Here is a 14,582-nt window from a genome sequence, read left to right on the forward strand (position 1 = left end):
ATCTCCAAACTTGCCCTTCCTCCACCCCACCTCCGAAATATGGGGTGCCTTTCCCTCTTACCCCCTCCCCCTGAACTGCATGGAAATTTGCCTTTTATAAGACACCACTGCCGGTGTCTTGCAGGCCCTTACTGGATATTTTTCCACACCACGGAGTCCACCTCGCTGGATATTTTTACACAACACTGCTTCCTGTTCAGACATGAGGACCAGGGCCAAAGACCATCATTTCTATGCGACTACCATCTCCGGAGAAGCTCATTTTCCATTTAATGATTTAAACCTCCGGCTTGAGCGGCTAATTATTGATCTGAGTGGGAGCCGAGGAGCCCGGCTAATTCCTTAGGGTTCAAGGGTTCTACAAATAATGTGAAAATGTGCAAATTTATGAAGTCTTTATGATCCAAAATGTCAACTTTTATAATGATCTCGGTACTCGACGTCTTTCAGTAACGCTTAGACACCTAACACGAGGTGCTGAATTGACATTACTTCTGTCCTTTGCAAAACGTGAATTTTCGAGGTGAGGTTCCAAAGTGAAAAGATGAAGCAGGCGGTGCGGCCCGTGGGGAAGAACGAGGGACCGGGAGTCCCGGCTCTGCCACTTGCTCGCTGTGTGATCTTGGGAAAGTCATTTGACTTCTCTGGGTCTCGGTTCCGTCATCTGTACAGCGGCACTCGATACTGTTCTACCGCCCACTTAGACCGTGAAACCGCGCGGGACGAGGATTGTATGTGACCTATCTTATCTAACCCAGTGCTCTGTACTGGGCTTGGGAGTCAGAGGCCGTGGGTTCTAATCCCCGCTCCGCCAATTGTCTGCCGTGTGACCTAGGGCAAGTCACTTAACTTCTCTGTGCCTCAGTTACCTCAACTGTAAAAATGGGGATTAAAAAACGTGAGCCCCACGTGGGACAATCTGATTACCCTGTATCTACCCCAGTGCTGCCAACAGTGCTCTGCACATAGTAAGTGCTTAACAAATATCATAATTATTATTAGGCACAAAATCACCAATCGACAAATACCTCAATTAGTACGATTATGTGGTTGGCGAAAAGAAAGAGGATTTATTTTCTGTCGAGTCGGACAAAAATAAAGCAGAAGGTAGGAGTTATCTGTGATTTTGAATCACTGGTAACACTTCACAGAATCTATGATCTCCACTCCGGTGAACTGAACAAAATCCCACTTTGCTGATATTTCCTTTGGGGCGCAAGAATTAGACCAAGTGGAAGTTTAGCCAGAACGCTTAGTCATCGCAGAGTTTCCAAAAATGGAAATGCTCCAAAAATAGCTGAACAACAATATAGCTACCACACCATTTCTGGGAAAATGGAATCAATTTCTAATGGTACTGTCTTCAGCACAAATCCACTATTTTGAGTTCTAATAGCACGTCTACTTGAAAAATGCAGGACTTTCCACGTACAATTCGGAAGGAGCACCGGAAACGATCTGAAGCATATTTGCCGTCAGCTATCATCAGGGGCAATGGTAAATATAGCCTATTTGTTTTAAAATGAAAGGACAGTGGATGGAGATAAATACATCAGCAGTTCTTTATTATGGTACTTGTTAAGCGCTCACTATGTGTCAAATACTGTTCTCAGGGCTGGGGTTAGGTACAGGTTAATTAGGTCAGACATAGGTCTGATGTCCCGCATGGGGCTCACAGTCTAAATAGGAGGGAGAACAGGCATTTTAATCCCCATTTTACAGCTGAGAAAAATGAGGCCCAGAGAAGTTAAGTGGCTTCCCCAAAGTCACACAGCAAGCAACTGGCAGACCTCAAATTAGAACCCAGATCCGTTGACTCCCAGGCGTGCGCTCTTAATAATAATAATAATAATAATAATAATGTTGGTATTTGTTCAGCGCTTACTATGTGCCGAGCACCGTTCTAAGCGCTGGGGGAGACACAGGGGAATCAGGTTGTCCCACGTGGGGCTCACAGTCTTCATCCCCATTTTACAGATGGGGGAACTGAGGCCCAGAGAAGTGAAGTGACTCGCCCACAGTCACACAGCTGACGAGTGGCAGAGCTGGGATTCGAACCCATGACCTCTGACTCCAAAGCCCGGGCTCTTTCCACTGAGCCACGCTGCTTCTCTTTCCACTAGGCCACACGGATGCTCAGTCCTTGTAACCAAAACCAAAAATCCCGTATACTGCTTTCAAGTCGGTATTCCCCAAGGCGCACCGCCATCTTTACCGTCTCCCCAAGGCTCCTACGACTGAGAATGTGAAGTGAGGGAGTCATGTCTCCCTCTCCCGGGAGCTGGTGCTTGGCTGGACCCAGGTATCCATCCCTTCGGGATGGACGATAGCAGCCGGAGGTGACTTGGTGCCCTCACAAGCCAACCAACCTTGGCAACACTTTGGGCGTCACCCCTCACCCACGGACCCCGAAAGCAGGAGAACGGGGGAGGTGGGGAGTGTTGGGGGAGGGATATGTCCCAGACAGGAGCTGTTCAAGCAAACTGGGTTCGACGCAGTCCCAGCTGGGGCTCACAGTCTCGATCCCCATTTTACAGAAGAGGTAACTGAGGCCCAGAGAAGTGAAGTGACTCATCCAAGGTCACAGAGCAGACAAGTAGCGGAGCCGGGATTAGAAACCATGACCTTGGGACTCCCGGGTCCACGTTCCATCCACTACACCCCTGATGCCCCTAAGAGCTTACTATATGTCAAGTACTATTCTAAGGGCTGAAGTAGATAGAAGCTAATCCCCGTCCCTGTCTCGCTTGGGTCTTAGTTCCCATTTTACAGTAGGTAGCTGAGGTACAGAGAAGGGAAGCGACTTGACCAAGGTCCCACAGCAGAGCAAACAAGAGGTGGAGCTGAGATTAGAACCCACGTCCTTCTGATTCCCAGGCCCGTGCCCCATCCATTAGGCCACACCGCTTCCTGCCTACCGACTTCCTTGTCACACTCCAGGTCCCGGCGGGCCCACAGCCAGGAGTGACCTGAAAGCCCCACTGGGACGACTCCAACTGCCCGCTCCACCCTGGACAGCCCTCCTCCTTCCAAGATGGCGCCACCAGGGACGGGGCCTTCCCCGTGCCCAGCCGGGTTGGTTGGGAAGACCGATGCATAATGTTCTACCTTGAATTCAGACATTTTGCCGCGGTGCATTGAATCATCACTGAGCTGGAAGAGCACCAAGAAAGTGAATGGCAGATTGGCTTGTCCAAACAACACAGTCCATTTACTAGGGGACTTTCAATAAAAATGCGCCTAAGTAGCTTGTTCTCCTAAAGTGCCATTAATCACTGCTGAAGCCTCCGTGCCACCGAGGTCGGCGAGGGCACCGCGGGAACTCGGCTCTGTGGAAGGGAGGCACCCGTCCGCGGCCATCTCTCCCTCTCGGCCTCATCTCTCTCCATGACCAAGGGCGAGGTCTCTCACCAATCGCCTCCCTCAGGGGAATGGATTTCCCGCTGCTGCTTCAACACTCTCAACAGTAGAGACTTGAAGCTCGTTGGGGGAGGGAACGTGCCTGTTGACCGTAATGGTGTCATCTCCCAAGCGCTCAGCAGAGTGCCCTGATCGCAGGAAGCACTCAATAAGTACGCCTGATTGACTGAACGGAGGTCTCGGTTTTCTCCGTTATTTAACGAGATTTTAAAATCATTTTGGTGCAGAATTTTGCTATTCCACTACAGTTGGCTTCTTCGAGTAGTTGGCTCGCGTCAGAGGACCTGAATTCTAATCTTGCCTCCACCCCTTGCCAGCTGTGGGCCTTCGGGCAAGTCAGTTTTCTGTGCCTCTGTTTTCTCATCTGTTAAACGGGGATTAAGTAACTCTGGTCCGATTTATTTAGACTGGGAATACGTCCATTCTGATGATCTTGTATTTACGCCCATGTTTAGTAAAGAGCTTAGCAGATTTTAAGGGCTTAAATCACCATCACCACAGTTACCGTTATTAATGAGACTATAGAGGCAGCTGCCTTCTGGGTAATGGAATCTTCTAGACTGTAAGCTTGTTATAGACAGGGAAGGGAATGTGTCTGTTTCTTGTCCTACTGTACTCTCCCAAGTGCTTAGTACAGTGCTCCGCACATAGGAAGTGCTCAATAAATATGATCGTCTACTGAGAGCATCGGCCCCGAGCTGGGATCACACCGGCCCTAGATGGGCCCCAGCAGGTCAAAACCCTTCACTATGGGCTGCGCCTCTGCCCACCTTTTTGCTCGTGGAACTTGGCGCTCCAGCAGAAACACGAGTGGGAGACAGGAGAGAGTGAGAGCAGCACGACACAAGCCATTAACACTAACGTCAATTCCGCCGCCTATGTCGCCGGGGTTTAAGCCCGAGACCTGAGGTGTACCATTGTCACAAAACAATACCTGTTGAAATATCTGAAGTCCTACCATCAGTTAAAATATGACACACTAAAGAGCTGAAAACGGTGTTAGAAATTCGCCGGCTCACACTCAGAGAGATTTCCAAAATTTCGCTAGAGTTTGGTGATTCTTTAAAGCCCAACTGAACAGAATGCTCCGAAGGGGCCTACTACCGTATGTCAGTTTCCTAAGCTGTGGAACTGAGTTGGAGAGTGATTTTAGAAATGGAATCTGGAAGTAAAAAAAAAAGCTTTTTCACCCCCTTGAGATTAATAATGTTGGTATTTGTTAAGCGCTTACTATGTGCCGAGCACCGTTCTAAGCGCTGGGGTAGACATAGGGGAATCAGGTCGCTCCCACGTGGGGCTCACAGTCTCATCCCCCATTTTACAGATGAGGAACTGAGGCACAGAGAATGAAGTGACTCGCCCACAGTCACACAGCCGACGAGTGGCAGAGCTGGCATTCGAACTCATGAGCCCTGACTCCAAAGCCCGTGCTCTTTCCACTGAGCCACGCTGCTTCTCCTATAGAGACACTTCCAACTGATAAGAGTATCCAGAGACATTTGCCAGAATTAATCATCGGTCATTCCAAACGGATTTCCTCTCTACTTGGTTACTCAAGCAGGGAATAGAGAAAATGGGGCAATAGTATATTGGCAGTATGATTTGAATGCTCTTCAAAGGCTGAAACCCAAACTAAATAACAACTCTGGGACCGGTAGATAGCTACTGTTAGCCAAATGCAGAGCAAATTTTCTGACTCAAAGGAAACAAGTAGAGAACGGAAGAATGAAACGCCTGACGATTCCAGAAAACAGTCACCCACCTAAAAAAAAGTTTTCTTGTATTCTAGTCTCCCAAGCACTTAGTGCAGTGTTTTGCACAAGGGAAGAGCTCAATAAATACAAGTGAATGAATAAAATGAATGAAATGGTAGAATGCCCTAACTTACCTCTGTGGGATAGTTTTTCCAGGAACCTTGGATTTTTTTTTCTTTCTTGAATGGTATTTGTTAAATGCTTACTACGTGCCAGGCACTGTACTAAGACTTGGAGTAGAAACAAGTCCGTGTCCCATGTCCCATGAGGGAACTGAGGCCCAGAGAAGTGAGGTGACTGGCTCACGGTCACGTGCGGACAAGTGGCGGAGCTGGGATTTGAACTCAGGTTCATTTTGGGCTCTCAGGCGTGAGCTCGATCACCAGGCCACACTGCTCCTGGGTTTGCATCTGATATTTTCTCTCTTTTCCTCTCACTTCTGTCTGGTTCTCTCGTCAGTTGCTCTCACCTGCCTCTTGATTCTCTTTCATTCTGTCGGGTTGCCTGCCTTATCTCACTGCTTTTTCCCCTTACGCTGTTTCTCCCTTTCCTGCTCCCCTCTGTTCTGCCCCCCACAGAAGGAAGGCCCACCCATCTCCACTGTATTTGCAAGCAAGTACCAGTTCCTTTACCAATCCTTCTTTTCTTCTGGGTTCTAATCCCGGCTCCGCCACTTATCCGCTGTGTGACCTCGGCCGAGTCACTTCACCTCCCTGCGCCTCAGCGTCCTCATCTTTAAAATGGGACTTCAGACCTATGTAGGTCAGGGACCGTTTCCAACCTGATGATCTTGTTTCTATCCCAGCACTTAGTTTAACGCCTGGCATATAGTAAGCGCTTAACAGATACCATTTTTACTATTATTATTACTAATGATTTTTGTCTCCTCTCCCAGAATCGGCTGGGAGCGGTGGGAAACGGCAGGAACGTTGTCCCGCATTTGCACATTCGCTGCAGTGTTAGAGGAGGGAGCCATCCCCAAGCCAGATGGACCATTAATTCACTCTACAATCCGACTTGCCTGTGGCGTCCACGTGGCCTCCACTCCAAAGAACCAGTGGCTCATCACAATAGAAGCCCTTTACTGGGGCAGGGGGAGGGGCGTTTGAATTCAGGGAATACTTGAGGCCAGTCAGCGCGCTCTGCAGCTGCTATGTGTCCGAGCGGGAGAGACGGTCTACCCACTGCAGGTTTTTTGGAACAACCGAGAGCCAGCTTTCACCACCTAACTACTTGGAAGTCAACTGCCCCACACCCCTCTCCCCTGTTTGTTTTCATCTGTTTAATGGTATCTGGTAAGCACTTACCGTGTGCCAGGCACCTCCACTTGGCTCGGGGCAGGGAGGGTACCGAACCGAGGCCCAGAGAAGTCAGGAGTTGCCCCAAGGTCACCCCGCAGAAAAGGGGCAGAGCCGGGATCGGATCCTTCTGACTCCCCAGGCCCGTGCTCTATCCACTAGGCCGCTCCGCTCCGCCGGAGTGACCCCGACAGCCCACGCCCTCGGGACCGGCCCCCCTCGGCAGCCGGGGCTGGCCAGGATGGGAAACTCTCCGGGTTCCGGGGGCGTCGGTCCTGTGGCCCCCGCGTAAATCGGGGAGCCGGAGAAGGGAGTGGGAGAGGAGGGCCCCTTGGAGGAGACGTGACTTCAACAAGGCTTTGAAGGTGGGGAGAATAACTGTCTGTTGGAAAAGAAGAGGCTGGATGGCTCTACGCCTGGAAGCAATGAAAGAACCCACGTCTCTCAGATCCCCGATTCCCTGTTCTTCCACTAGCCAACAGCAGAACATACCCTACCATCGGAGACACTGAATTTCAAATCTAGGTTATATGCAAGTCCTTGGGTCTTGGGTCATCGGACAACCCCTGTCAATTCCAAACACGTGTCATCCACCACACGACCTCGTGGCACTCAAAGAAAAAATATATTATCATGCTAAATGATGGCACTGTAATTATTGATTTACTAATAAAGAGTGCAGAGCGGAAAATCCATTTAGAAAATGTGAAATCATACATTAGGGCGACCTAGGGAAGGCTCTCCCATTCCCATTTTAAAATAACCCATCGAGCTTTAGAGAACCATTTTACTCTTAGTTAATTATACCATCTTGTGTGGATCGTAAATCCCTGGAAACACAGTGGAGGGTCAGCCATCTGTGAGATGAAAATAACAATTTCGATAATAATGCAAACTATGGGATTTACTTATTTAAATTCTTGGGCTTTGAAGTTCCTCTAAGCACTCCGTGATGTAAAGACTCGTTAACTAGAGCAACCTTCCAAACAGCATTTTCCCATTTCTGCCTCGGTCTGAAGGACCGATTGCCGTAGTACCACGGGAAATGCTGAAGAGGGGAGGAGGAGATGACCTTGGATGGAGATGCGTCCACGACAGTCTCCTTCTCACTGGCCCGCTACAAACGTCCACTTAGCCCAGGGCAGGGATGAAATCACTGCTCTGGTTCTGTCACTGGTGACGTGGCGCTAGACCGTGGGAGACAGACAGTGCTCTGGGATAGGAGCTAGTTCACACTCCAAAAAAGTGAATCCAGCGTCACACTCTGGAAAATCTATCTGACTGCCCGCTATCCAGCTGCACTGTAGCAAAGGAAAAATCTTTCCCCACATTTCTGGGGAGAGTAGATGGGCCAAGCTTATGGAATGTGCACAAGAGTGGATGTATGTGGGTATCGGGGAGTAATGAGTAGATGGGGTGAGGGGGTGAGCATGTAGTTTTACGTACAATCATTTCTGCAAAGGTTTTTTCCCTGTAGCATCATCGGCCCAGTCCACATGTACAAGTCTGTCCTAAAATCCCATCTCCTCCAACTAGCCTTCCCCGACTAATTTCCCAGCACTTAAGTCAAGTACACTCACCAACTACTGAGAACCTATGAATTGATTATTCAAGGCACATCTCCTCCAAGACGCCTTCCCTAAGCCCTCATTTCCTCTTTTCCCACTCCCTTCTGCATCGCCCTGATCTGCTCCCTTTATTCACACTTCCCTCAGTCACACAGCATTCATGTCCCTGTCTGTCATTCATTTACTTAATAAAAATAATAATAATAATGTTGGTATTTGTTAAGCCTTACTATGTGCAGAGCACTGTTCTAAGCGCTGGGGGAGATACAGGGTAATCAGGTCATCCTACGTGAGGCTCACAGTTAATCCCCCTTTTACAGATGAGGTAACTGAGGCACAGAGAAGTGAAGTGACTCGCCCACAGTCGCACAGCTGACGAGTGGCCGAGCCGGGAGTCGAACCCATGACCTCTGACTCCGAAGCCCAGGCTCTTTCCACTGAGCCACGCTGCTTCCCAATAATGTTGGTATTTGTTAAGGGCTTACTATGTGCGGAGCACTGTTCTAAGTGCTTGGGGAGATACAGGGTCATCAGGTTGTCCCACGTGGGGCTCACAGTCTTAATCCCCATTTTTACAGATGAGGGAACTGAGGCCCAGAGAAGTTAAGTGACTTGTCCAGAGTCACACAGCTGACAAGTGGGAGAGCTGGGATTCGAACCCATCACCTCTGACTCCCAAGCCCGTGCTCTCTCCACCGAGCCACGCTGCTTCTCTTTACTTCCATTAACGACTTTCTCCCCACGTAGACTGTAAGCTCGTTGTGGGCAAGGAATGTGTCTGTTACACGGTTGCGCTGCACTCTCCCAAACGCTTAGTACAGGCTCTGGGGATGGGAGGGTGGTGGAGGATGTGGAAGATGGTAGAGGGGTGTGATGATGATGGTATTTGTTAAGCGCCTACTATGTGCAAAGCACTGTTCTAAGCGCTGGGGAGGATACAAGGTGATCAGGTTGTCCCCCGTGGGGCTCACAGTCTTAATCCTCATTTTACAGATGGGGTAACTGAGGCACAGAGAAGTGAAGCGACTTGCCCAAAGTCACACAGCTGACAAGTGGCGGAGCCGGGATTTGAACCAATGAACTCTGACTCCCAAGCCCGGGTTCTTTACGGTGGAGGGATGTGGAGGGTGCAGGAGAGATGTGGAGGATGGTAGAGGGACTGTGAGCCCGTCTTCTAGACTGTGAGGCCGGTGTTGGGCAGGGATTGTCTCTATTTGCTGCCGAATTATACTTTCCAAGCTCTGCACACAGTAGGTGCTCAATAAATGCTACTGAATGAATGAATGAAGGCGGTGGGGAGATGGGGAGGACAGTGGAGGGATGTGAAAGGTTCGGGGCGGGGAGGGGGGGCTGTGGAGGATGGTGAAGGGGTGTGGAAGATGGTGGAAGGATGTGGAGGACAGTGGAGGGATGTAGAGGTGGGCGAGGGATGAAGGAGGATGGATGTGACAGATGGTGAAAATAGGATGCAGAAAAGAGGGAGGAAGGATGGTGTTGGAGTCGGGCGGGACGGATGAGTAGGACGAGGTTATCAGATAGCAACTCGGGAGTCCTAAAATTCTCACTCCGAGAAACCAACATCGGTTGGGAAAGGCCTGGGATCGAAGTTGGAACTGGGGAGAAGGAAAATGGGGCTGCGACCGTTTCTCGCCCTCATTCCCCAAGCGGTAGAAAAGCAATGTTACCGTTGAACAAATCAGATGAGGACTTCTCAGGCTCCCACATCTGAATTGTAAATATTCAGGAAACCTTATCAGAGGAGGAAAAGCAGCAGCTCCCCTTGGCATCGGTTTGCCAAGCCTGTGGAGCACTGGTTTAGTGAGATTCAGTTCCGCACGCCCTGCACTTTACACACACCCACATCAGAACAACACTATTAACTTGCAAGAGAGGAATAGACTTTTCAACTTTCTCAACGTGTCCCAAATGTTGAGAAAAACGGTTTGCTTGAAATATTCTAGTTACCAGATATGAATAATTGTTCTACCTACGCCAAAATAAAATCCATGTACCTGACTTTCAAAAAAAAAAACAGAATTATTTCACTTCTGCAACCGCTTCTTACTGTGCAACAAGGCATCCTGCATTTAGGACTAACTAGAGCGAATTTATATTCAACAAAAATACCTATATCAAATGCTTGTTGTTACACTGCGCTCTCCAAGCGCTTAGTATAGTGCTTTGCACAGAGTAACTGTTCAATAAATATGATGGCAATGAACGACCGAATTACATAAGAGCTCATTAGAGGGCTTGACCGGTTCTTCAAAGAGGTGACCGTACATTCCAAAACGGCCCTTTATTTAGTGGAAACACACCGTATGAAAATAACATGATCCTCATCTATATACGTGATGATGTTTCCTTTTGTACTCAATTCACGTTTATCTTCATGAAAATATGAGAAAATCTATACAATTTATCCATTTAATTAACCGAGAAGAAAAATGACCGTACTCTAACTCGGGTGTTAGATCTGAAAGTGTTAATGTTGAGCGCTTGCTACGGAGAAAGATGAAAATTGCCTTTCATTCAATAGTATTTATTGAGCGCTTACTATGTGCAGAGCACTGTTACTAAGGCGCTTGGGATGAAACAAGCCTTAAATTGCCTTCCAATTTCTCAAGTGTTACCACCTTTTAGGTAAGGTGCTGCAAATTAGAACGCGCTATGGATGCATATGTTAGATACGCACGGTGTGCAGTACAAAGTACTTCACCATATGATCAGTGGCATTTATTGAGCGCTCACAGTGGGTAGACATGTTCCTCAGCCATAATAATAATAATAATAATAATAATAATGTTGGTATCTGTTAAGCACTTACTAGGTGCAGAGCACTGTTCTAAGCGCTGGGGTAGACACAGGGGAATCAGGTTGTCCCACAAGGGGCTCACAGTCTTAATCCCCATTTTACAGATGAGGTAACTGAGGCACAGAGGCATAAGGAAGTGACAGTCTACAGAAGGAGACAGATATAGTAAAATGAATTAAAGAGAGGGGAAATGGCAGAGTGATAAGGATACGGACAGAAGTGCCACAGAAGCAGCATGGATAGAGCGCTTGAAGTCGGAAAGGCTTGTGTTAGAATCCCAGCTCTGCCACTTTACTGCGTGACCTTGAGCAAGTCACTTCATTTCTCTATGTCTCAGTTAGCTCAACTGCAGAAGGGGGGACTATGACTGTGAGCCCCACCTGAGACATGGACGGTGTCCAACCTGATTCGCTTGTCTATACCCCAGTGCTCAACTCAGTGCCTGCCACATAGTAAGTGCTTAACAGATACCATTAAATAAAAACGTGCCATGGAAGGCCCCCAAAGGCTTATTAAAGAGAAATGTGGGGACTTTGAGGATTTACAGTGAGGAAAACAACCCTAAACAAGCGGATACATGTCAAAGAGTGGCAACCATTAACACCATTCTTCTGAGCATCCTGTAGTTACTGTTGCTAAAAGAAGAGGAACACTGCGTAGACTGAACCACTGGTCCGACTCAGAAGTCATGTAGCCTGATGGTCAATGACTAACTGTTGGAAATGATTTGGATTGCTCTATTATCTGGGAGTCGGAGATTACCATAAAGTAACTAGCTGGAAGCTATCAAAGACCCAACAAAATTTAGAAGAAGTCGTAAATTCCAATCTACTGTGGGCAGGGAATTCATTCATTCATTCAATCACATATCTTGAGCGCTTACTGTGTGCCAAGCACTGTACTAGGCTCCCGGGAGAGGACTAAAACACCTACAAAGAGATAATATTCCCTGTCCACAACGAGCTCAGGGTCTACAGGGAATGTGTCTGTTCTAACAGTGCTCTCCCGAGCCTTTAGTACAATAAGAACACGGTAAGCGCTCAATCGATCTGATTGACTGATTGACTGACAATCTTCTACCAAAGAAAATGTTTAGGAGGCAGTCAGAGGCTTGACTTCAGCTAATGCAGATATAACTCTGGCACAAAGACAGCTGAATCCAAAACTCTTTAACAAGAGAGCGCTGTAGGTCTTCTTGAGTATGCAAAAAAACCTACAGAGACAGAAGGAGGGAATCTACATAGGGAAGGAGAAAGACACAAAGGCTAAGATGGGAATTGGTAAATAGAGAGACAGGAATTGGTAAATAGAGATAGAGATACAAAGGATAACACACAGATGTCTCACATGCACCCCACCACGGCCCCTCCCTCCACGCCGCCCCTCCAAATAAGACCAGCTACCAAAAATCCTTTTAAACGGCTCAAATTATTAACAGGTCGTTTTCATAAAAAAGCAACCCCCAAACAGAAAGGAGGTAATTGGGATCGACTTTAGATAGACTTCAGTCATCTGACCCGATAGGGTAAGTCTCTAATTAAAGTCCTGTTTTACAATGCTAATCTCCCTGCATACATTTTCCTTGGGACTTGTTTTATGAAGGTAAAATATTTTTAATTAACCGGTAATACCAAAGAAATCTAGTCAACATTTAGTGAAATTTTCATCGTAAAGGAATGTCACATGTGGCCTATCTACACTTATTGCACATAGATTTCTCCCAAGGCGTCGTAAATCCTGAAATTTAGAAATACGTAAAAGGACAATTTTCTTCATTCGGGTTATATGCACACATGTGTGTGAGATACATTGTCTTCCTGAAAGTGAATGATGAAAGGTGATCAATCTTGACATTGTAATTCCTTTGCCTACTCTTTTTATGGTATTTTTTAAATGCTTACCGTGTCCCAGGCACGGTACTGACACGACACGGAACTCACAGTCTTAATCCCCATTTTTAAAGATAAGGTAACTTAATTCCAGAGAAGTCAAGTGACTTGCCAAAGGTCACACAGCAGACATCATGACAAAGCCGGCATTAGAACCCAGTTCCTTCTGGCTCCCGGGCCCTTCCTCTATCCGCTTTGCCATGTTACTTCATGGTAATTTTGTCATTCAAAGGACAGACCCTTCCTTCCTTGAATAATTAGGGAAACAGGGCGGTTTGGTGGAGGAGAGCACGGGCTTGGGGAGTCAGAGGAACCGGGCTCCAGTCCCCGCTCAACCACGCGTCTGCCGCGTGACCTTACTCAAGTCACGTAACTTCTCCGGGACTCAGTAAAATGGGGATTGAGACTGTGTCCAACCCGATTTACTTTTAACTACCCCAGTGCTTAGAACAGTATTTGACATCTAATAAGTGCCTAACAGGTAACATTTATCATTATTATTAAAGTTCACTGACAGTATTTTTACCGCACACACTCGCACTTCTTCTAATCCTGAATCGTTCTGTCATCGTGAAAATGTCGGGCGCCAGTACACCCTTGCAGTTTTGAACATATTTACAGGAGAGGGAGGGAGGGGAGGTGGAGAGAGTGGGGGGTAAGGGGCAGAAGAGGGTGAGAGGGAGGGAGAGAGCAACCAAAAGGTGGGATTAGGCAGGGAAGGAGGAGGAGAGGATCGGACCACAGAGTGGAGTCAGGCCCAGGAATATATCCTGCCATGCCTCTGCAGACACACTAATGCTACCTCGCAGCTGAGCAGGGGGTGGAAGGGGGCAGGAAAGGGCACAGAGCAAATGGGCCCCAGGGGCTCTGCATGTGGTGAGATGCCCATCTAATCCCTCTAGTCTGTAAATTCATTTAGGGCAGGCAACGGTGCCTGCTTTCTGTTGTCTTGTACTCTCCCAAGCACTCAGCAGATTGCTCTGCACATAGTAAGTGCTCAATAAGATACCGGTGATTGATCGATTCATGCCCGATGGACAGCAGCACTATGCCAATTCCGCGCCGGAATATCACAGGCCCGCATCTGATCGCCGGATCGGCGGCTCAGGAGCCGCTGTGACCTCCGCCGTCCTCGCCAGCCAGCTGACCTTACGACCCGGCTAGGCTAGTCCTCCGCAAGGAGGCACACTAGGCTGCCAAATCCAATGCCAGCGGTCAACCCGACTCCTGGCTGCTTCAGCCCTCCACTTCCCGTGACACCTAGGTGGGGTTGGGCTCTGGGGGAAGCGCCCCCACTGACAATTCGAGTCACCGCCACCCACCCGCTTGCTATCACCCGCTGAGTCTGCCCGTCTCTGTACTCTGGCTCTGCCGCTCAGAAGAGAGGAGAGAGAGAGAGAGAGAGAGAGGTGGGAGCTGGGGTTGAAATTCCTCTGGCTTTTTAGGTTTTTTTTATGGAGTTTAAGCACTTACTATGTGCCAGGCATTGTTCTAAACGCTGGGGTAGATACAAGCTCATCAGGTTGGACACAGTCCATATCCCACGTGGACCACATAGTTCGAAGCCCCATTTTGCAGATGAGATAACTGAGGCATAGAGAAGTGAAGTGACTTGCCCCAAGTGATGGAGTTGTGATTGAAAACCGACGTCCTTCTGATTCCCAAGCCCCACGCTCTACGCACTGGCGCATACACTGTTATCTTTTTTCACTAGGCCACGAGGTCGGGCACTAGGCAGAGTGTCCCGCCTGGGCTTTCAAGTTCTGGGTGGGAAAGGTGGCCTATCAAATGCCTGATCGTTCAAGTCCCGGTCTGCCTAGGCAGGGCGAACAAGTTCT

The 14,582-nt window shown here is 48.3% G+C and overlaps 1 protein-coding gene across 7 annotated transcripts in view; it reads right to left on the bottom strand.

Annotated features, from left to right (window-relative positions):
* Positions 1 to 14,582, bottom strand: part of DMD (dystrophin) — a 660,617-nt gene that overhangs the window by 445,775 nt on the left and 200,260 nt on the right. The window lies entirely within an intron of this gene.

The sequence above is a fragment of the Ornithorhynchus anatinus genome, chromosome 15 (assembly GCF_004115215.2).
Source record: "Ornithorhynchus anatinus isolate Pmale09 chromosome 15, mOrnAna1.pri.v4, whole genome shotgun sequence".
In the NCBI taxonomy this organism is placed as follows: Eukaryota; Metazoa; Chordata; class Mammalia; order Monotremata; family Ornithorhynchidae; genus Ornithorhynchus; species Ornithorhynchus anatinus.